This window comes from Schistocerca serialis, chromosome 9, assembly GCF_023864345.2.
Source record: "Schistocerca serialis cubense isolate TAMUIC-IGC-003099 chromosome 9, iqSchSeri2.2, whole genome shotgun sequence".
In the NCBI taxonomy this organism is placed as follows: domain Eukaryota; kingdom Metazoa; phylum Arthropoda; class Insecta; order Orthoptera; family Acrididae; genus Schistocerca; species Schistocerca serialis.
This window is the reverse complement of record NC_064646.1, coordinates 532,879,701-532,901,489: the sequence shown is the minus strand read 5'-3', so window position 1 is coordinate 532,901,489 and position 21,789 is coordinate 532,879,701. Positions and strand designations below refer to the sequence as shown.

The 21,789-nt window shown below is 41.1% G+C and overlaps 1 protein-coding gene and 1 long non-coding RNA gene across 3 annotated transcripts in view; both read right to left on the bottom strand.

Moving 5' to 3' along the window:
- LOC126418889 (molybdenum cofactor biosynthesis protein 1-like) overlaps positions 1-21,789 on the bottom strand; it is a 330,883-nt gene that overhangs the window by 102,448 nt on the left and 206,646 nt on the right. The window lies entirely within an intron of this gene.
- LOC126418890 (uncharacterized) lies at positions 7,220-21,305 on the bottom strand. The gene is made up of 2 exons (XR_007575905.1): positions 20,665-21,305; positions 7,220-7,402 (listed from the first exon to the last, which is right to left on the bottom strand). It is a non-coding gene; the product is annotated as an uncharacterized LOC126418890 (long non-coding RNA).

The window sequence follows — 21,789 nt, the reverse complement described above, 5'->3', positions numbered from 1 at the left end:
CAGTGAGGATTGTTATGAATGTTAACCATCAGCATTGCCTGTGACAAAGTACTGAAAATCAGCAATCAATAAAAAGAGATAACCGCAATTAGACGTGTAAGGCAAAGGTAGCAACTGCCTCAGAATTTGTGTGTTAGTAGGAAATATATATCAGTTGTACATCACAACCTTTGTGATACTTAATAATAGACAAACTTTCAATCATTAGCTATTCCGTCTCAGAACAGCCGCATTCGGTTGAAATACTCCCGAAACCACAGCAGAACAAAGCAGAACAACCAATAGCCTTTCATCCAGTAAGCACACGGTCATATATCATAATAATTAACTGTTTGGTGGCTTCGGTAAATTACCCAAAATCCAGTAAAGGAATTAATCGGGGGTGTTTCAACACGAATGCTTAAAAATTCTTTTGTAGTTAACCTATTTTCAGATTATGAAGTGTTCTTTGTTACAGCTTGTATTTTTGTTCCAGGTGGCACTGAACTTGATGGCTGTAGTGATGTCGTGAAGGCACAAAGTCGGAAGTTGTTAATCCTTCATAAACAAGATTTTCAAAAGTACTTCTTCTCAGAAACCAATATTTCGCCCCTGTTTGTGTCGGATACACAGATGTCTCAGTTGTTGTCACATAATTTGAGTGTAGTGACTGAAGCTAGAAAACAGTTTCTTTTGCTTCCCTGTACCCCAAGCATTATGTGCAATGCAGGACTCCTAACAAGACAAACACACAGAGCACAGCCCTCTGTCTTCTCTTGCCGTTTCTGCAGTTTGGGAGCACAGTCCGGAAGTCTGACTCATGTTGACCGGACCGGCAGGGCGAAAATGGTCGACGTGGGTTCGAAGCTGGTGGCAGAACGGACTGCTACAGCACGAGCAAAGGTTTTTGTGGGACCCAAACTGATGAAACTCGTACGAGAAAATGGCCTGAAGAAAGGTGACGTACTTAGCGTTGCTTGCCTGGCGGGAATTGTGGGGGCCAAGCAGACGTCCAGCCTTATCCCTCTGTGTCATAACATATCTTTATCCTCTGTGGCTGTGGACATTGAACTGGACTCTGCTCTCAACTGTGTGATTATAACTGGCACGGCAAAGTGTAGAGGGCAGACGGGCGTGGAGATGGAAGCTCTCACTGCTGTATCGGTGTCTGCCTTAACAGTGTACGATATGTGCAAAGCTGTGAGTCATGACATTGTGATATCTGAAATAATGCTTCTGGCCAAAAGTGGGGGAACTAGAGGAGACTTCCACCGGACATGAGCATCTGTGTGGGTCAGTGAAATAAGTTAAGTATACCTGGTGTGATGTAGGCAAATTTCAAAGTCTGTTCATAGTTATCATAAATTATATACACATCGAATTGTTCCTTTTTCCATTTCCAGGAGTGTGTACACATCGAATTGGCCTGAATATAAGTTGCACCTTTAATTTCGAAAAAGAGAGAAACTTAATTAAAAATAATTTGTCAAGTTGCCCATTTACAAAAGCTTTTCAAAATGTGATTTACCCTTAACCACTTTTTTTGTAGTACACTGTAGATAAATTACGCACAAAAACAAACCTTTCAGTTGCAGTTATCATGTAAGACACTCTTAACTTCACTAACATTCATTGTTTTGTCACTGTCAGTATTTTTGTCACTCTCCTCCCAAAGTACAGTGCCGTCGCTACAATCCCGGGCATTGCATGTGCAGCATTTCTTTTTAAAAAGCACATCTGTTAGATGAATAACTGTGAGTTTGAAATTTGCAACGTAACTGTACCGAATTCCAAAATTTTCTCTCAATGTTGTGCTTCATTGGTGAAGAATAAATTATATTCTTTAGTTAGGGAAAAACTGTGCCTGTCCCATTGTCTAAAATAGTGAAACTGTGACAGTGGTAATACAGAGGGGTCCAGAAAAATGTAGACTCTCTTTGATAGTCAATATTGATGGAACAAAATGGCATAGTGTCAAAATTCTTGCATGGGAGGAAGATCATTTTGTGTGTTCAAAGTGACACCTGTTAGCAGCCAAGCAACATCAATGTTGCTGAATTGTTGACTGAAGTACAGCTGTCAGTGTTGCCAGTGTGGTAGCCGCACAGGATGTCTTGATGGTCTCTCATATCTCATTCAGTGTAGCTGGGTTCTGTTGGTAAACTTTGTTTGTTGAGGTCCCCCATTGGTAGAAGTCGAGAATTGTAAGGTCCCGTGACCTTGGTGGGCACTTGACAGCTCCTCTTCGACTTATCCGTCGTCCAGGTAGATTTTCATCTAAGTAGAATCTGATATCTCTGTGGTGGTGAGGCGGAGTACAGTCTTGTAGGTAAAAATCTTTTGTTTCCAAACACCTCTTGGATGGCTAATAAAATCAATGTTTGCAGCATATGATACACCTCACCAGTTATGTACCTTCAAAGAAGAATGGGTCAGACAAACAATACTATGACGGACCACACCACACATTAACACCAAGTGAAGTAACATGTTTGTCCATGTGAACATGAGGATTTTCAGCAGCCCAATACACGCAGCTATGACAGTTTACATTACCATTCAGGTTGAATTGTGCCTCATTAGGCCAGATAACCTTCCCTGCAAACCATTCATCTTCGTGAAGCATGCCTTCAGACCACTCGTAGTGCTCCATCCTTCGATTCGGGTTGTCCTCATTCACAGTGTGAAACAATCTTGGAATGTACACTTTCCACTTTGCAGTCTTGTATGTATAATAATGTCAAAACGTTTGTGACACAACACACTAGGAGAAGCTCAAGTTTCAGATACACGTTGATTGCGTTCTTGATGATGCTATCTACATGTTCATCCACACTCTGCAAACCACTATGAAGAGTATGACAGAGGGTACATCTCACTGTACCAGATATTAAAGCTTGTTCATGTTTCAAGACCATTTAAATCTTTCTCTGCATGCTGTAATTAATCTAATATTGTCCTCACGGTCCCTATAGGAGCAATAGTTACAAGGTTGTAACATATTCCTAGAGTCGTCTTTTGGTAAGCATACTTTCTTAGGATAGTGTACATCTTATCTTGAAGCGTCTGCCAATTCAGTTATTTCAGCATCTCTGTGACACTCTCCCTTGGGTCAAACAAACCTGTGACCATTTGATCTGCCCTTCTCTGCATGCGTTCAAATCACCCATTAATCCATTTTGATACGGGTCCCACACATTTGAGCAATATTCTAGGATGGATCATACAAACGATTTGTAGAATGACTGCATTTCTATGGTATTTTACCAAAAAAGAATCTAACTCTTTCGCCAGCCTTACCCCTGAGTGGGCCTATATGACTGTCCCATTTCATATCCCTACAAAGTGCTCCACCCAGGTAATTGTATGAATAGACTTAATCCAAGCAAGACACCCTGACACTGTAGTCATACCACACTGCGTTTTCTTCATTTTGCAAAATGCACGATTTTACATGTCCAAACATTTAAAAGAAAGTTTGAAATTATCAAGATCTGACGAATGTTTGTACAATTTCTTTCAGACTGTACTTTATTCTAGATAAATGCACTATCTGTGAAAAGAGTGCTTTACTATTAATATTGTCTGCAAAGTCATTAATGTACATGAACATGAACAGCAATGGTCACAACATACCTCTCTATGACACATCTGAGGTTACTTCTACATCAGATGATGACTCCCCACCCAAGATAACATGTAAGTCATTCCTACCAAAATATCCTCAATTCCAGTGACAAATTTCACTCGATACCCCTCACGGTAGCAATTTTGATAATAAGCATCAATCTGGCACAAAGTCAAAAGCTGTTCAGAAATCGAGAAATACTGCCTGCACCTGTCGAGTCAGGAAGACGAAAGTTTGAAGGTCAGGATGACAAAACAGATATTTAATACTCTTGGAAACAACCTTAAAGTTTCTGACGTGGTTCAGGGGAATGACAAAGGGATCTTTGACAGGCTGGATTAAATCTAGGCGGCGTCTCAGACTGACCAGAGTTACAACTTTAAAGGCTTCTACGATGAGCAAATACAACGGGCTATTGGAGGAAGAATGCAAAGGCAGCTTCTAGTAATGTGCAATTGCTATTCTGCATGGTCTTTAATGGCCATTATCAAATTTTAAAAAATTAAGAATAACAATAACACAATACACAACAGGAAGGGTACAGCAGACTTTCCCTGATTGTTCCTTACATTACCTTTCCTAGATTTTTTTTTTTTTTTTAAATTATAATGTTTCTAAGTCTTTCCTGGTTTCCATTGAAAGGTTTGGATTGTTTCAAAGATTAATTTACACATTTTTTAATATTTTAATGTATTCTAGGACAGGAACTCAAAGAGCACAAGTATAAAAAAACTGCATGTAGGACATTCATGTAAAGCTTCACATTTTTAACTGCAAGGTAATGCCAGTCTATTTTGTTACAAGAAAATGAATCAGGACTTAGTTCTCCAGAGCTGATACTATTATAAGGAGTTGTGATGGAAGAACATGAGTTCCAAACAATGGATGCCTTGGATCTGTTTGCTGCTGCTTCTTTTTAATCTCTGCTGCTAATCCCATGAGTGAAAGATCTCTACCAATGAAAAAGTAGATTTGAATGACATTAAGTTTCTTCTCTTGTCGATAGTTGTTTCTACTGAAGAGAAATGAGTCTGGTCATCTTTGTCCATTTGCAGTAATTCAAATGTGTCGTAGCACCTGACATGTTTGCTTGAAAATAACAAACGATCAAAATTGTAATTAACAAAAGTATTGACAGCAGTAAGCTGTATTTATCACATTCAAAAAGTTTGTAAAAGCTGTGGAGCCTTGTTTTATCATGTCAATCCATTTGTGTCAATGGCTAACAGAGTACCATTCACCATCATGTCAAGTGGCAATAACAGTTTGCTTGCATCATAAATATTGAGTGTCAAAAGTTAATTCTAACAATATGAAATAGGACAGATTGCTACTCACCAGTTAGAGCAGGCAATGGGCAGCAGACAAGCATATTGAAAAAAAAGAAACTGTCAGATAATATATACTCAAAAAAACACTTAGGTACTGAAGGAATTATCGAAATACCAAATAGGGCTGAAATCAGTAAATGTGACATACATGTGAAGACAGAAAAATAATTACAGTTTCAGAAAAAACTGGATGATTTATTCAAGAGAAAGAGCATCACAAATTGGATGAGATGGTCCACCTCTGGCCCTTATACAAGCTTGGCTCTGGCTGATAGAGTTGTTGGATGTCCAACAGAGGGACATCATGCCAAATTCTATTCAAATGTCACTGTAGATAGTCAAAATACCGAAGTGGTCTAACGGCCTGCCCATAATGTTCCTTACATTCTCAATTGGGGAGAGATCCAGCAACTTTGCTGGCCAAGGTAGGGTTTGGCAAGCATGAGGACAAGCTGTGTGCGGACAGGTATTATCTTGCTGAAATGTAAGCAATGTATGCCTTGCCAAGAAGGGAAACAAAATAGGATTTACAGTATTGTCAACAGACAACTATGCTGTAGGGGTGACATCCATGTCACCCCTACAGCATAGTCGTCTGTTGACCAAAAGGGATCTGTTACGAAAAGAAATCGCACCCCAGATCATCAGTCCTGGTAGTTGGACCGTAAGGGATGTGACATTCAAGGTGGTATCCCACCGTCTGGGGCGTCTTCAGGCACATCTGTGCTGATCATTGAGGCTCAGTTCATAGTGGGATTCATCACTGAAGCCAATTATATTCCAGTCAATGCAATTCCAGACCAGGGACGTGCCTGGGGACACACCAGATAGCAGTGCGATACCAACCCGGCTGCTGGCTGCCATACAGCCCAACGAGGACTGATGGTCTACTGTGCCATTTCTTTTCATAACAGGACCTCTTTGGTTGTCATCTGTGTCACCATTACAACACAGACATCTGTTGACGATATTATAAACCCCATTTTGTTTCTCGTCATGACAAGCCATCATTTGCTTACATTTCAGCAAGATAATGCCTGCCCACACACAATTTGTCTTCATACTTGCCACACCTTATCTTCACCAGCTAGGTCACGGGATTTCTCCCCAACTGAGTATGTCTGGGGCATTATGGGCAGGGCCACCCAACCAGCTCATGATTTAGACAATACAATGCGCCACTTGGATAGAATTTGGCTTGATGTCCCTCAGTAGGACATCCAACAAATCTATCAATGCCAAACTTGCTCAAGAGTCAGAGGTGGACCAACTTGCTCAATTTGTAAAGCTCTTTCTCTTGAATAAATCATTCAATTTTTCTGACATTGTAATTTTTTTTTTTTTTTTGTGTCTGTGCACGTACATCACATCTACATATTTCCATCCCACACAGATAATTCTTTCATGCTGCATAATGTTTATTTTTATCTTACGAGTGTAATCTAATGGACAGAGCCCACCTCAGCATAGGGAGTCTCTGCTGGTTGGGAGTGTGGAGGTGGACAGACAGAGAGAGGTGTACTAGGGGGACGTAATAGTGTGTGAGGTTGGAATGGGAGCAGGGGAGGGCATTGAGGTGTGGGGCCACGGGAACGAAGCCTAGAAACTCTAGCTGTGACATATTCTTCACTCCTGTAAACCCCGTTACCTAAACCTTTGCTAGTCTCTCTGTCTCACATATCTAGGCCTTTACCTGCTCCCACCCCGGCCTCACACCACCACACCTGCTAGATGAGGACTGTCCCATACTTTCTAATATCTAAAAATCTTCCTTCAATGTGCCAGTCTGCCACTCAGTGTCTCCTCTAGGTGGGGAGCAGAAAGCTATCCTATTCCATATTATTGCTATTCCATCCCAGATTTCCCAATGCTTAAAAATTAATTTTAGGCTTGCCGTAAAGTATTACGCAAACACTAATTGGTTATTTTTTCTGATATTCAAATTATATTTTGCTCTCATTTTTGTCCCTTTATCTAATCAACTTTGCAGTGTGACATTTCTGATGAAAGTACGAGTTATTCAGAAAGTAGGTAAAAAGTAGTGAATTCTTCCTTTGAATCACTCTCACTTTGTCTCAGGCGCGAGCAAATGTGTGTACCTGAATATGCATTTAGCTCTATCAAATTATTTTCCCCAACACACAAAATGGGGGTCATTATTCAATTTATCTTGAAAGTATGTGTGAAACACACTTTCCACAAAAATGCTCAGATGCATAACTCTCAAATTATGTGTTTGAACAATAGGTCTGGAATTTTTAAAGACAAGGTGAAGAAACCATTGGATTGTATAATTTTTTTATTAATCACAAAGAAACAACATGATTCAAAGACATCAACAACAGCAATGGAAGTTCAAGTGAATTGTCTGCCTCCAATTCTGATCACAGAGAAACACTCCAATAGGAAAGAGGGCACAACATCCTGCTCCATTTTCAAAAGCTGCAATGTCAAATATTACAACCTGTAAAAAAAATGGTCATGTGAAAAATATTGTTTACATATCGATTACAGTAACAGAGGCATATATGGTCTAATAGGAAGGGGGAACAGAAGGGCAGGACATGGGGAACAATGAACAGATGAGATGTGAAACCACGGTAAGTTAATAGTGGTGATAATGCCAGTTAATTACATGTGTGGGAAAAGCAACCACTCTTGCAACTCAGAGCTACTCTTGTTTCTGCAACTGATCTTCCGTTCCTTCATTGTTCCTATTTTTCTCATATTAATAATTCCAGTTATAGAAGGTTTTCTAACTAAAAGCTTATTAGCACTTTGTAATGAAACCGATAAACAATACAGTCTCATTCTCTAATGGAAGAACACAGTACATCGCGTTCGTAAATAACTTGATCCAACAAAACAGTGGACATTCATTACATGACATTTAATTTTAAGTATCAATGCAAACACTTACATAAAACATTATTTACACTCAAAACCCATTATTCAAAACATGTTCATATGTGTAACTGTTTACAGTAGCAATTACTAATATAGTTACTATTGCTAGCTTTAATATGGATTGTTAAAAAGTTTAGAAATGTTAACTTAAAAATGAACTGTAAGCAAAATCTTTTCTGTTAAAAAGTTAATGTTGAAACCACTGGAGAAACATTATAATGTATTATTGTAGTCATCATGTACACTGAAAAAAAAAAAAAATTGCAACACCAAAAAGTAATTAACGTAGAGTAATGAAATTTCAGGAACATATATGTCTAAGTAACTTATTTAAGTGATTAACGTTGCAAGATCACAGGATAATATAAGTGCGAGATACACCATTGCAAATGTGATACACTAATACATTGAAATCCAGTGTAACTGCCCGAATGTAAGCATGTAAACGTGCATGCACTGTGCTGGATATGAGTTTGTGGGATGAAGTTCCATGCCTGTTTCACATTGTCATCAAAACAGGGATGGTTAATGCTGTTTTTGAGAGACACTGGAGTTGTTCGATGATGTCCCGTGTGCACTGAATTGGAGCCAGACCTGGTGATCAAACAGGTCAAGGCAACATGTTGACATACTGTAGAGTATACACCCATGCCTCCATCTTTGCTACCCTCCCTGTTTACCTCTACCCTGTTGCTTCATAACCTGGGTTGTGAGTAACTGAATCCACTTTCTCTTCTTCCCCTTCTTTCCCCTCTCTCCTCCCTGACGAAGGAACAAAGTTCCAAAAGCTAGGATACGTAAATTTTCTGTTATGTTTTGTGTATCTATTGGCTGTACTGGCCAGCCCCTCTATCTCTTTGTTAGTATTTGTTTCACGTCTTTATATGAGATTTTCCATCATCACAATAATGTTAGTTTATAATTTACGGACAGCCTAATCCATTATTTCCTGTCAAGGTTAGAAGCTTTATTAAATCATAATTTTTGTCTTGGTAAAATAAAGGTGATTAGATGTTTCCCTCATGCACATGTAAGAGACTGTCAGTTCACATCTACGTTTATAATCTGCAATCCACCAGGAGGTGCATGGTACAGGGTAAGTCCCATTGTACCAGTTATCAGGGTTTCTTGCTGTTTCATTCATGTATCGAGAATGGAAGAATGATTGTCTGAATTTGTCTGAATGCCTCTGTGTGAGCAGTAATCATTCTCATCTTATCTTCACGACCCCTGTGAGAGCAATATGTGGGGGGGTTGTGGTATATCCCTAGAGTAATCATTTAAAGACAGTTCTTGAAACTTTGCTAATACACTTTATTGGGATAGTTTACACCTGTCTTCAACAGTCTGCCATTTCAGTTCCTTCAGTATCTCTGTGACACTCTCCCATGGATTAAGCAAACCTGTGACCATGCTGCCTTTCTTTGTATACATTCAATGTCTCCTGCTAGTCTCATCTGGTACAAGTCCCACACACTTTAGCAATAGTCTAGGGTGGTGGGCGGAGGGGGGGAGGGGGTCACACGAATGACTTTTAAGTATCTCTTTAGTAGACTGATTGCATTTCCCCATTATTATACCAATAAACCAAGGTCTACAACCTGCTTTACCCACAACTGAACCTATGTGATCATGCCATTTCATATTCCTACAAAGTGTTACACACAGGTATTTGTACGAGTTGGCAGATTCCGACAGTGACTCACCAATATTATAGTCACAGGATACTAAGTTTATACATTTCTAAACATTCAGAGCAAGTTGCCAATCACTGCACCATGTTGAAATCTCATCAAGATCTGAATGAATATTTATGCAGCTTCTCTGAAATAGCACTTCATTACAGATAGCTGCATCATCTGCAAAAATCCTGATTTACAGCAAGGTCATTAATGGACAAGAACTGCAAGGGCCCCAACACACTTCCCTGGGGCACACCTGAAGTTACTTCTACATCTGATGATGACTCTCCATCCAAGGTACCATGCTGTGTCCTTCTTATCAAAAAGTCCTCAATCCAGTCACGAATTTCACTTGATACCCCATATGATCGTACTTTTCACAGTAAGTGTAGGTGTGGAACAGAATCAAATACTGTTAGGAAATCAAGAAACACTATCTACCTGTTGCCTTGATCCAATGCTTTCAGCAAGTTATGTGAGAAAAGTGAGAGTTGGATTTCATATCATCTATGTTTTTGAAAACCATGCTGGTTGATTCGAGAAGGTAGTTCCGTACGAGATACCTCATTATGTTTGAGCTCAAAATATTTTCTAAGAATCTACAACAAATTGATGTCAAGGCTACTGGATGGTAGTTTTGTCACTCCTACAACCCTTCTTGTAGACAGGTGTGATCTGTAACTTTTTCCAAAAACTGGGTAAGGTTTTTTGGATAGATTACAGTGAGAAGAGAGGATAACTCAGCCACAAATTCAATATAGAATCTGACTGCGATTCCATCGGGGTCTGGAGCTTTGTTTAATGATTTCAACTGTTTCTCAACACAACTGACACTAATACCTATTTCGTTCATTTTTTCAGTGTACGAGGATTGAATTGGGGCAGTTCTCCTGGGTTTTTATTTGCAAAGGAACATTTGAAAATCGAGTTCAGAATTTCAGCTTTTACTTTGCTACCCTCAATATCAGTTCCTGTCTCACTTGCTAGGGACTGGACACTAACTTTTGTGCCACTAACAGCCCTTACATATGACCAGAATTTATTTGGATTTTGTGAAATGTCATTTGACAATATTCTGCTACAGTAGTCATTGAAGGCTTCATGCATTGCTCTCTTGACAGCCAAACATGTTTCATCCAGCCTCTCTCAATCTATAATCCTACACTTTGTTTTACACGTATTATGCAGTAATCTCTGTTCCTTTAGAACTTTTCTTTACAGTGACTGTATACCATGGAGGTTGCATCCCATTATGAACTGTTCTACTGGGAACCTATCTACTCAGTGCGTGGTCAACTGTTCTTTTCAAGTAGAGGAAGAGCACCTCTACATGCTCCTGACGTGCGCTGAAAGTTTCAAGTTCCTCACTGAGATAAGATATTACTGATTTCTACTTAGTTAACTGAATGCATAATAAGAGGGAAACATTCCAAGCAGGAAAATATATCTAAAAACAAAAATGATGTGACTTACCATACGAAAGCGCTGGCAGGTCGATAGACACACAAACAAACACAATCATACACACAAAATTCTAGTTTTCGCTACCAACGGTTGCTTCATCAGGAAAGAGGGAAAGACGAAAGGATGTGGGTTTTAAGGGAGAGGGTAAGGAGTCATTCCAATCCCAGGAGCGGAAAGACTTACCTTAGGGGGAAGAAAGAACAGGTATACACTTGCACACACACCCATATCCAACCACACATACACAGACACAAGCAGACATTTGTAAAGGCAAAGAGATTCGACAGAGATGTCAGTCGAGGCAGAAGTACAGAGGCAAAGATGTTGTTGAAAGACAGGTGAGCTATGAGCAGCGGCAACTTGAAATTAGCAGAGGTTGAGGCCTGGCGGATAACGAGAAGAGAGGATATACTGAAGGGCAAGTTCCCATCTCCGGAGTTCTGCCAACGCAGAAAATCTTTTTGGTTTCGATGCCTTTCACATTTTTGGGTTCTCCATAGATGACTCTGTCAATATTGTCTCTGACGCTATTCCTTATGCTCAACTGGATTCCTTGTCGACTACATTTTTGTCCCTTTTTTCTCCCAGTTTAGGCCGTGCGAACGACTTTGAAGCTCATATTACGCTCAAACCCACTGCTCGGCCTAAGTTTTTTCGGGCTCTGCCCATTCCTGTGGCCCTTCGAAATCGGGTTAAACGGGAGTTGGATCGTCTCACTGCGTCAGGGGTCTTACTTCCTGTCACTTCCAGTGAGTGGTCACAGGCCGCTGCCCCGAAGTCATCTCTGTCACCGTGGCCTTCGCCTGAGAAGCCCTGGCAGCGCATTCATGCTGACTTTGCGGGACCTTTTTTAGGTACTTATTGGCTCCTTGTAATTGACGCCTACTCTAACTTTCCTTTCATTGTCCGTTGCATGTCACCTACCACCGTGGCAACCACCAGTGCTCTCGCCCGCATTTTTTCTTTGGAAGGCCTCCCCTGTACTCTTGTTACTGATAATGGTCCGCAATTTGCCTCTTCCGACTTTGCAGATTTTTGTGCTCGTCACGGCGTTACTCATGTCACGGCCCCGCCGTTCCATCCACAATGCAACGGTGGGGCTGAACGGCTGGTCCGCACATTTAAGGCTCAGATGTGAAAACTTCTGACTTCTTCTGCTGCTGATGATGCGCTTCTCCTGTTCCTGGCGTCTTACCGTTTCACCCCCATGGGTGATCACAGCCCGGCTGAGCTCTTACATGGCGACAGCCCCGCACGCTACTTCATCTTCTGCGGCCTCCCTCCTCACGGCCGCGGGTGCCTTCCCTTGGCCGGTTCACCGCCGACGACCTCGTCTGGGTACGGGGATATGGCAGGTGGCCAAAAAGGAGCCCGGTCCGCATCTTACGACACTGTGGCAGACGCCTGTATGAAATCCAGATGGACATGGGTGTTGCAGTGCGTCATTTGGACCAGCTTCGGCCTCGGGTGCCAGCAACGCCTGTTCCGAATGCCGCCACACCACCTTTGGCTCTACCTGATGCTCGGGATCTTGGCATCTCTCAATACTCACAACGCAGCCCTCTCACCGTCATTGCGATGCCAGCACCAGAACGGACGCCACCAGGAGACGTGCCCATGCAGGAACCGGAGGATCATCCTCTGTCAGAGTACATCTACTCGCCTCCTTCTCCAACGGACGCCGACACATCGCCCACGTCTCCTGTCATTTCAACCCATTATCATTGGGGACACTTCCGTCCGTACGGGAAGCCTACTCCTCGAGACTTTACGGCGAGTCAAACAACGCCTATGGACGTTAGCCATCTCCAGGACACCTCCATCAAGACCAGTGCAACAATTTCAAAGGGGGGAAAAGTGTTGTGACTCGCCGATTATTCAAAGTGCTGCCGCGCAATTACACACGTCCTCTACGTGCGGCGCTGTCTGCCAGCCATGCAGCAGCTGCGCCACCTAAGCGGCCAGCTGAGCAGCGGCCGCTAGACTGAGACTCAGTGTTGAATCGAATGCCGACTTGTACACAGGTCAACTTACTCAGTGACTTATATGTGTTGTTGTGTTGTTCCTAAATATATGTGTTAAACTTGAAGTTCTAACACTTCTCTTTGACAGTAATCTTTTATACAATTCTATTCTACTAGAATGATCCTGCAGTTAATGAGGTCCCAAATGTTTCATTGTATCCTCAATTGACTGCTCTCTTTCTTGATTTTAGTTTCAATATTACATTTCTCCCCCCCCCACCCCCCCTCCTCCTCTCCACCCTCACTCCATCATTTTCTATGCTGATCACTTCTGCTTTGCAGTCAATATTAGAGGTGAAACTGGTGACAGAAGACATGCAGAAAATGTAAGTCTATATGTCTGTCAGTTTAAATATTTTACAATAAAATATGAGCCTAAAGTATGCTTTGTGAGAAAAAACTATCAGAAACATAATAGTATGTGAAATAACTACCTCTATGTTATTTATATGAAATCAAATAACAACACCAAAACATTTGATGATGAGCACTGTAAACAGAAATTGTAAATGGAAACCACTGAAATTGTAAGGTACCAAAAATGTTGTCTTACACTTGGGACTAAGAGAACTATGTCTACTCTAAGTGACGTTAAAAGGGCAATATCACAGCCCTTGACCATTTGGTACCTCAAAGATTTCCAGTTCTTTGCCCACATTCTCCGCCAACTGAGAACATAAAGGGTGGATTTCACTTCATGGTCTTCTTTCCTGCACTTAGCTTCCAAACATCAACTCTCACATATAATTTAAAATCAACAGTACAGGATGTCAACAGCATAGAAACAAAACCAAATACACACAATTATAATGTTGTTTTCAGACTTAGGCCTGTAAGTTCAATATTATATTCTCTTAGTTTTTTGTTCTTTTCGAGGGTTTTGAATGGATTTAAGAACACTAGAAACACACGATTCTATGCCTTTAGCAAACTCAAGTGGTCCACTTTTAACTAAATTTGAGTTTTCTTTTACACTGAATAAGATGCTGCACATTGTTCCCAATTTATTTCTTGGGTTGGTAGTAAAATATTTAACCAATGGTGGTCCAAAATTTCCATACAGTTATTTTATAGTTTCTGTTTTTAGGACTTTTCCAATTTAGGAACACAATAAGGATCTGTTGAACCACATGCTGAAAACTATAAATTTCTACATCAATTCTTTAAGTCTGAAGACAACATAACCATACCATTAAACAGAGACTCACATTACACAGGACTGAAAAATATGCACATAAAAACGCACATCACTAAAAATAAAAATAAAATTATATTTATACGCAGGTACTACTCAGGACAGTAAAATGTTATTATAAATGAAACAACCAAAAAGAAGACATCAGGGGTAACATGAGAAACTAAAAAGGTTTTCAGCTAGTGAAGGAGGCAAGTTGAAAGTATATTTTACAACAACAAGCATTTTTGGTTACATTCAAAACATTTGTGGTACATTCAAAACATAAATAAATCATGAAGCTAGTTGTTTATCTCACCATTTTTTCAAGTTGCGTGAAAATTGCACAAAAGTAGGGAACACCATTTGTGCCGTAACAAAGAGCAGAACAGCATTAGATGAAATATAAAATAATCCATTCACTGTTCAATAAAACATATTAGATATTTATGGCAACTGAGTTTAAATTCACACTAACCACAAAAGCAAATCAGAGTAGTTAGAAACAGGATAAGTTTAAGGAAGAAAAGTTGAAGTACAAGATGGAGGAAAGGAAATATGAACAAGCTTTAATATCTGGTACAGTGAGATGTACCCTCTGTCATACTCTTCATAGTGGTTTGCAGAGTGTGGATGAACACAGTTCTGTGTTTTATTTTAATGACAATTATTGTCAGTTTCTTCTTGTTTTGTTTATAAGAAAGGAATGAGGACATCATTAGATCTTTTGAAGAGTACACAACATAAATCACAAAATGTTATTTCTGTATTAGCAAAAAATTGGACTACATTGTATGATAGAGATGAAAAAGAAACCGTGATTAAATTCTTTCTGTGTTAGATTCCTGAACCTGCCGATCTTTGAGAGAGAGAGAGAGAGAGAGAGAGAGAGAGAGAGAGAGAGAGAGAGAGAGAGAGAGAGAGAGAGAGAGAGAGAGATAATTGGGGGGGGGGGGGGGGGGGGATGGGATTTAATTGTATCCCCCCATGCAGCCGTAGCATTTTGGCATGTCGTACATTGGTCAGATCATCAGTAGCTTGGAGGACTCGTATGTAGGGCATAAGCAACACACACACACACTTAATAATAGTCAAGAAAATTTGCAACCGCAAAATATTGCCTCAGTACAGGTTATAGAATCTAATATACAACACAGATATTTCAATATGCATATCCAGTTACTGGAATAGTGTTATTAAGAAAGCTGTTGAGAGACAGAAGTTTTTGCTTAAAATGTTATAATTTACACCAGATGATGTACAAAATAAACTCCAAATTACTGTAACAACATAGTGCACAAGGCACACATTCATTTTCTAATTACAACAATCATACCCCAAACTATAACAATTAAAATATTGAAGACCAGCATTAAATTTTCCAACTACAACCAATTCCTCCATTTTACAACAGCATAAATGAATGCAGCTCTTTTTCCCCAAATTTCCTGCTTCAGAGTATTACTGTCATAATGAAGTCTTTTAAGAATTAGAGGCACAAACAGATTAATAAATACAAACAAAATCAGGACTATTCAATTTGCTCAAGGCTACCAAATGAAAGAAGAAAGGGGGCTAGGGAGGAGAAAACAAGATCACATAAGAAAGAAATAAACTGCTGATTGTTTGCATCATTCCTAGATTCAAAACCCTAAGCAAAAGAAACGGTGATGGTAGCATTGATTTAAAATCATGTCAGAAAAGACGGCAGCTAATTCTAGGTGATCCTCCATAAAGCCATGGTCTCACGTTGTCAAACCCCTGCAGCATTGTTTGAGGGACAATGATTTGACATTGATTGTTAAGTCAAAAAGGCAATGCATCTTTGACTGAAGAAACAATCAAAAATATATTCTTTTAATGGAATATTTACATTGCAGTGTACTGATCTGAGAAACATACTGAAAAGAAACATGACTATGTTGAGAAATTTTCATTTTGTATTTTCTTATATTTGTAACCGCAGTACATGAAAAAAGTGACACTCGACATTTGAGTTAACTGAAAGATGAAAGATTAGGGTTTCATGCCCTGCCGATCCTTGTCCCCAAACAGGGACAGCCCGCAAACAGAATTCTACCAACCAGCTTGGACTGAAAACATAACACACAAGAATCGTGCCCATGAGTGTAGATGACACTCGGAATATCACGTAACACGGATACCCGAGGACGGTGTCTGTCAGAGCAGATTGCAGATGAAGCATGAAGGCTGAGGGAACAAATTACAGACCTGCTCCATCTGATGATCAGTCTCAAGTAGCACTTTGTAAAAGCAACAACTAATGTCACCGAAATATGCGAGTAAGACAATGATGTCCGACTGTGCAAAGGACAACTCGGGAATTTCAGCAAACTTCTGGAAAAACCTGAAGAATTAAATTGACAGAAACCTGTTCTGGATTGGTAACTTAAAAAATAAAACATTTTCAATCTCTGGACAAGTCACACACAAGAAAGATAATAGGCCTTTAAAAAAGAGGATACCATACAGTGTAAAGCTGAAACATGTAAATTAGTCTGGCCAATATGCTCTACACCTGAGCAAAAGTGTCAATGAAGTGGTGCACCTTTTAGGAACTGTTAAAAAAGTGTCATTTTACATCAATGAACACAGCAATGACAACCTGATCCTAAGAGAAAAGAGCTGATACACACTATTCATTTAAGAATGAACACTTCACCTCAACTTTTCACAGCACAGGACCATCAAAAATTGAAACAATAGAGCAACACAGAGGACGCTACCACACAGCTGGGGGAGGGCACAGAGAGAGAGAGAGAGTTTAATGACCTACTTACTCACTTTTTACTGGCAACAAGATAAGAGTGCAGGTGGTGTCATATCAAAATTGTAGAGAACATGCACGAGAAAAAGTTTTAACAACAGCAAATTAACGTACTTGCTAGTGCTTATTTTTTGTTTTAAATATCTCTCTCAAATTGATTAGGTATTGGAAAAAGAAAGATAAATATTTTGAATTAAGACTTAAAACAGGATGGTACCGGGTACCATACTGGCCTGAATATAAGATACACCATTTCTACAAAAAATCTCCAAAAAAATTAGAGTATACAGCACACCCCATAAAAACTGGGACTTTTATGAATCATAGAAACCTCAACTGTAGTGCTTCTTCTTAAGTTTGAAATGAAACAAAAATATCACTACAGTTTGTAAATCAATTGTTGTGTATGAGGTAGCAATGCAAACATTCTCTTTGTTGATATCCCATTTAGGTAGTGACTACAGAGGGATCCAGAAAAGTGTAGACATTTTCTGATAGTTATTACCTTTGGAACAATGTGTTATATGGCTGCAATTTTGAGTGGTAGCATAAACCACTGTTTTCCCAACAGATCTTGTAGTGTGGGTTTCCAGCAGATGACAATGCAGCACTGAATGAAGTACAACTATTGTTTGACCAATGCAAGGCTTTACTGAAACAACAATTTATTGTATTTGGTATCAATTTTAAGCCGACAATACTGTTTAAAATGTGCACAAGGAAAGGTCCTCCGAACAAGAACATCAACCTCCAGGTTCCAGCACTGCTGTATTGCAACATTTTTCTAGATCATCTCAACAATCTATGAAGCAGGGTGTATGGGGAAGTGGGATAAGCTGATCAAGTGCATGATAAATTCTGAAGACTGCAAAGTGGAAAGTGTACATTCCAAGATTGTTTCACACTATGAATGAGGACAACTGGAATTGAAGGATGGAGCACTACGAGTGATCTGAAGGCATGCTTCACGAAGATGAATGGTTTGCAGGGAAGGTTATCTGGCCTAATGAGGCACAATTCAACCTGAATGGTAATGTAAACAGCCATAGCTGCGTGTATTGGGCTGCTGAAAATCCTCATGTTCACATGGACAAACATGTTACTTCACTTGGTGTTAATGTGTGGTGTTGTCCGTCATAGTATTGTTTCTCTGACCCATTCTTCTTTGAAGGTACATAAATGGTGAGGTGTATCACATGCTGCAAACATTGATTTTATTAGCCATCCAAGTGGTGTTTGGAAACAAAAGATTTTTACCTACAAGACTGTACTCCACCTCACCACCACAGAGATATCAGATTCTACTTAGATGAAAATCTACCTGGACGACGGATAAGTCGAAGAGGAGCTGTCAAGTGCCCACCAAGGTCACAGGACCTTACAATTCTCGACTTCTACCAATGGGGGAACTCGACAAACAAAGTTTACCAACAGAACCCAGCTACACTGAATGAGATATGAGAGACCATCAAGACATCCTGTGCAGCTACCACACTGGCAACACTGACAGCTGTACTTCAGTCAACAATTCAGCAACATTGATGTTGCTTGGCTGCTAACAGGTGTCACTTTGAACACACAAAATGATCTTCCTCCCATGCAAGAATTTTGACACTATGCCATTTTGTTCCATCAATATTGACTATCAAAGAGAGTCTACAGTTTTCTGGACCCCTCTGTATTACCACTGTCACAGTTTCACTATTTTAGACAATGGGACAGGCACAGTTTTTCCCTAACTAAAGAATATAATTTATTCTTCACCAATGAAGCACAACATTGAGTGAAAATTTTGGAATTCGGTACAGTTACGTTGCAAATTTCAAACTCACAGTTATTCATCTAACAGATGTGCTTTTTAAAGGTACGGTTCAAGAAATGCTGCACATGCAATGCCCAGGATTGTAGCGACGGCACTGTACTTTGGGAGGAGAGTGACAAAAATACTGACAGTGACAAAACAATGAATGTTAGTGAAGTTAAGAGTGTCTTACATGAAAACTGCAACTGAAAGCTTTGTTTTTGTGTGTAATTTATCTACAGTGTACTACAAAAAAAGTGGTTAAGGGTAAATCACATTTTGAAAAGCTTTTGTAAATGGGCAACTTGACAAATTATTTTTAATTAAGTTTCTCTCTTTTTCGAAATTAAAGGTGCAACTTATATTCAGGCCAATTCGATGTGTACACACTCCTGGAAATGGAAAAAGGAACACATTGACACCAGTGTGTCAGACCCACCATACTTGCTTCGGACACTGCGAGAGGGCTGTACAAGCAATGATCACACGCACGGCACAGCGGACACACCAGGAACCGCGGTGTTGGCCGTCGAATGGCGCTAGCTGCGCAGCATTTGTGCACTGCCGCCGTCAGTGTCAGCCAGTTTGCCATGGCATACGGAGCTCCATCGCAGTCTTTAACACTGGTAGCATGCCGCGACAGCGTTGACGTGAACCGTATGTGCAGTTGACGGACTTTGAGCGAGGGCGTATAGTGGGCATGCAGGAGGTCGGGTGGACGTACCGCCGAATTGCTCAACACGTGGGGCGTGAGGTCTCCACAGTACATCGATGTTGTCGCCAGTGGTCGGCGGAAGGTGCACGTGCCCGTCGACCTGGGACCGGACCGCAGCGATGCACGGATGCACGCCAAGACCGTAGGATCCTACGCAGTGCCGTACGGGACCGCACCGCCACTTCCCAGCAAATTAGGGACACTGTTGCTCCTGGGGTATCGGCAAGGACCATTCGCAACCGTCTCCATGAAGCTGGGCTACGGTCCCGCACACCGTTAGGCCGTCTTCCGCTCATGCCCCAACATCGTGCAGCCTGCCTCCAGTGGTGTCGCGACAGGCGTGAATGGAGGGACGAATGGAGACGTGTCGTCTTCAGCGATGAGAGTCGCTTCTGCCTTGGTGCCAATGATGGTCGTATGCGTGTTTGGCGCCGTGCAGGTGAGCGCCACAATCAGGACTGCATACGACCGAGGCACACAGGGCCAACACCCGGCATCATGGTGTGGGGAGCGATCTCCTACACTGGCCGTACACCACTGGTGATCGTCGAGGGGACACTGAATAGTGCACGGTACATCCAAACCGTCATCGCACCCATCGTTCTACCATTCCTAGACCGGCAAGGGAACTTGCTGTATCAACAGGACAATGCATGTCCGCATGTATCCCGTGCCACCCAACGTGCTCTAGAAGGTGTAAGTCAACTACCCTTGCCAGCAAGATCTCCGGATCTGTCCCCCATTGAGCATGTTTGGGACTGGATGAAGCGTCGTCTCACGCGGTCTGCACGTCCAGCACGAACGCTGGTCCAACTGAGGCGCCAGGTGGAAATGGCATGGCAAGCCGTTCCACAGGACTACATCCAGCATCTCTACGATCGTCTCCATGGGAGAATAGCAGCCTGCATTGCTGCGAAAGGTGGATATACACTGTACTAGTGCCGACATTGTGCATGCTCTGTTGCCTGTGTCTATGTGCCTGTGGTTCTGTCAGTGTGATCATGTGATGTATCTGACCCCAGGAATGTGTCAACAAAGTTTCCCCTTCCTGGGACAATGAATTCACGGTGTTCTTATTTCAATTTCCAGGAGTGTATAATTTATGATAACTATGAACAGACTTTGAAATTTGCCTACATCACACCAGGTATACTTAACTTATTTCACTTACCCACACAGATGCTCATGTCAGGTGGAAGTCTCCTCTAGTTCCCCCACTTTTGGCCAGAAGCATTATTTCAGATATCACAATGTCATGACTCACAGCTTTGCACATATCATACACTGTTAAGGCAGACACCGATACAGCAGTGAGAGCTTCCATCTCCACGCCCGTCTGCCCTCTACACTTTGCCGTGCCAGTTATAATCACACAGTTGAGAGCAGAGTCCAGTTCAATGTCCACAGCCACAGAGGATAAAGTTATGTTATGACACAGAGGGATAAGGCTGGACGTCTGCTTGGACCCCACAATTCCCGCCAGGCGAGCAATGCTAAGTACGTCACCTTTCTTCAGGCCATTTTCTCGTACGAGTTTCATCAGTTCGGGTCCCACAAAAACCTTTGCTCATGCTGTAGCAGTTCGTTCTGTCACCAGCTTCGAACCCACGTTGACCATTTTCGCCCTGCCGGTCCGGTCAACATGAGTCAGACTTCCGGACTGTGCTCCCAAACTGCAGAAATGGCAAGAGAAGACATAGGGCTGCGCTCTGTGTGTTTGTCTTGTTAGGAGTCCTGCATTGCACATAATGCTTGGGGTACAGGGAAGCAAAAGAAACTGTTTACTAGATTCAGTCACTACACTCAAATTATGTGACAACAACTGAGACATCTATGTATCCGACAGAAACAGGGGCGAAATATTGGTATCTGAGAAGAAGTACTTTTGAAAATCTTGTTTCTGAAGGTTTAACAACTTCCGACTTTGTGCCTTCACGATATCACTACAGCCATTAAGTTCAGGGCCACCTGGAACAAAAATACAAGCTGTAATAAAGAACTCTTCATAATCTGAAAATAGGTTAACTACAAAAGAATTTTTAAGCATTCGTGTTGAAACACCCCCGATTAATCCCTTTACTGGATTTTGGGTAATTTACCGAAGCCACCAAACAATTAATTATTATGATATATGACCGTGTGCTTAATGGATGAAAGGCTATTGGTTGTTCTGCTGTGGTTTCAGGAGTATTTCAACCGAATGCGGCTGTTCTGAGATGGAATAGCTAATGATTGAAAGTTTGTCTATTGTTAAGTATCACAAAGGTTGCGATGTACAACTGATATATATTTCCTA